Below are 3,363 nucleotides of genomic sequence, written 5' to 3'. Positions count from 1 at the left end.
GCTTGTTTACCAACCGTTGGTTCATCCATCTATTTCTAGAACTTCTAGACTATGTCTCAAACTCAATGGGAATAGTTGTTTCTCGCGCGAGCAAAAAATGAAGAAATTGTGTAAAAATTAACTGCAAAGATGTCAACAATGCAGTTTGTGTTAGATTTGATGACTTAATCAACAGCTAACTACAATAATGTTCAAAATTAGAAAAAGAATTATAAATACTTGATTTACGTAATTAAAAGTCTATGACTTAAAAATTTTAGTATATACCTATAGTAGTTAAATTGAGCATTCAACTAATACTAGTGCTTAAGAATAACCAGAACACTATAAACCACTTTTTTCATGTTGTTTTGAAATGGTGATACCAATATCCAACTGTTGTAACCGAGGCATCTAACAAATAAAAAGTATCTACCCAGTCATGCCCTCAATAAAACGAATTGCGACGACTCCAAATCCAACATAAAATTTACTTCAACCACTACCAAAACAATATTGATGTACCATCCTTTTCGGTGCAGCCACCTTACCACCAATAATGAATGCGATGAAGAACCTCTTCCAAGCAAGCAACCATAAAGAACAAGAGACAATCCATTTTTCATTCGTCTTTTTTACTGCCAACTCACCATAACACAAGGTGGTCAAGGTGACGGTGAACCCATAAAATTCATCCAATCAATTCATACCAATCCTCCAATACATCACCATGTAACCCCAGACATACAAATCGATGTAAGTAATGTTACTTACTGCGGTACTCAATGGAAATGGAGGTGCTTGTTTACCAACAGTTGGTTCATTATCAACTTTTAGAACTTCTTGACTTTGTCTCAAACTCAATGGGAACAGTTTTTCTCGCCGAGCAAAAAATGAAGAAATTGTGTTAAAATTAACTGCAAAGATGTCAACAATTCAGTTTCGTGTTAGATTTGATGACTTAATCAACAGCTAACTACAATAATGTTCAAATTAGAAAAAGAATTATAAATACTTGATTTACGTAGTTAAAAGTGTATGACTTAAAAAAATTTAGATATACCTATAGTAGTCAAATTGAGCATTCAACTAATACTAGTGCTTAAGAATAACCAGAACACTATAAACCACTTTTTTCATGTTGTTTTGAAACGGTGATACCAATATCCAACTGTTGTAACCGAGGCATCTGACAAATAAAAAGAATTGCAACGACTCCAAATCCAACATAAAATTTACTTCAATCACTACCAAAACAATATTGATGTACCATCCTTTGTGATCCAAAACACGAACACCAATAATGAATGAGATCAATAATCTCTTCCAAGCGAGCAACCACAAAGAACAAGAGACAATTCATTTTTCATTCGTCTTTTCTACTACCAACTCACCATAACCCAAGGTGGTCAAGGTGACATTGCACCCATAAAATTCATCCAATCAATTCATACCAATCCTCCAATACATCACCATGTAACCCCAAACATACACATAGATGTAAGTAATGTTACTTATTGCCGTACTCAATGGAAATGGAGGTGCTTGTTTACCAACCGTTGGTTCATCATCTACTTCTAGAACTTCTTGACTTTGTCTCAAACTCAATGGGAACGGTTTTTTCTCGCACGAGCAAAAAATGAAGAAATTGTGTTAAAATTAACTGCAAAGATGTCAACCATGCAGTTTCGTGTTAGATTTGATGACTTAATCAACAGCTAACTACAATAATGTTAAAATTAGAAAAACAATTATAAATACTTGATTTACATAGTTGAAAGTCTATGACTTAAAAATTTTAGTATATACCTATAGTAGTCAAATTGAGCATTCAACTAATACTAGTGCTTAAGAATAACCAGAACACTATAAACCACTTTTTTCATGTTGTTTTGAAATTGTGATACCAATATCCAACTGTTGTAACCGAGGCATCTGACAGATAAAAAGTATCTACCCAGTCATGGCCCCAATAAAACGAATTGCAACGACTCCAAATCCAACATAAAATTTACTCCAATTATTACCAAAACAATATTGATGTACCATCCTTTTCGGCGCAATCACCTTACCACCAATAATGAATGCTATCAAAAACCTCTTCCAAGTGAGCAACCACAAAGAACAAGAGACAATCCACTTTTCATTCGTCTTTTCTACTACCAACTCACCATAACCCAAGGTGGTCAAGGTGACATTGCACCCATAAAATTTATCCAATCAATTTATACCAATCCTCCAATACATCACCATGTAACCCCAAACATACACATAGATGTAAGTAATGTTACTTATTGCCGTACTCAATGAAAATGGAGGTGCTTGTTTACCAACCGTTGGTTCATCATCTACTTCTAGAACTTCTTGACTTTGTCTCAAACTCAATGGGAACGGTTTTTTCTCGCACGAGCAAAAAATGAAGAAATTGTGTTAAAATTAACTGCAAAGATGTCAACAATGCAGTTTCGTGTTAGATTTGATGACTTAATCAACAGCTAACTACAATAATGTTCAAATTAGAAAAAGAATTATAAATACTTGATTTACGTAATTAAAAGTCTATGACTTAAAAATTTTAGTATATACCTATAGTAGTCAAATTGAGCATTCAACTAATACTAGTGCTTAAGAATAACCAGAACACTATAAACTACTTTTTTCATGTTGTTTTGAAATGGTGATACCAATTTCCAACTGTTGTAACCGAGGCATCTGACAAATAAAAAGTATCTACCCAGTCATGCCCTCAATAAAACGAATTGCAACAACTCCAAATCCAAAATAAAATTTACTCCAATCACTACCAAAACAATATTGATGTACCATCCTTTTCGGTGCAGTCACCTTCCCACCAATAATGAATTGAGATCAAGAACCTCTTCCAAGCGAGCAACCACAAAAGAACAAAAGACAATCCATTTTTCATTCGTCTTTTCTACTACCAACTCACCATAACCCAAGGTGGTCAAGGTGACATTGTACCCATAAAATTCATCCAATCAATTCATACCAATCCTCCAATACATCTCCATGTAACCCCCAGACATACAAATCGATGTAAGTAATGTTACTTACTGCCGTACTCAATGGAAATGGAGGTGCTTGTTTACCAACCGTTGGTTCATCATCTATTTCTAGAACTTCTTGACTTTGTCTCAAACTCAATGGGAATAGTTGTTTCTCGCGCGAGCAAAAAATGGAGAAATTGTGTTAAAATTAACTGCAAAGATGTCAACAATTCAGTTTCGTGTTAGATTTGATGACTTAATCAACAGCTAACTACAATAATGTTCAAATTAGAAAAAGAATTATAAATACTTGATTTACGTAATTAAAAGTGTATGACTTAAAAAAATTTAGATATACCTATAGTAGTCAAATTGA

The sequence above is a fragment of the Prunus persica genome, chromosome G7 (genome assembly GCF_000346465.2).
Source record: "Prunus persica cultivar Lovell chromosome G7, Prunus_persica_NCBIv2, whole genome shotgun sequence".
Lineage (NCBI taxonomy): Eukaryota > Viridiplantae > Streptophyta > Magnoliopsida > Rosales > Rosaceae > Prunus > Prunus persica.
The sequence above is the reverse complement of the archived record's forward strand: the minus strand, read 5'-3'. Positions refer to the sequence as shown.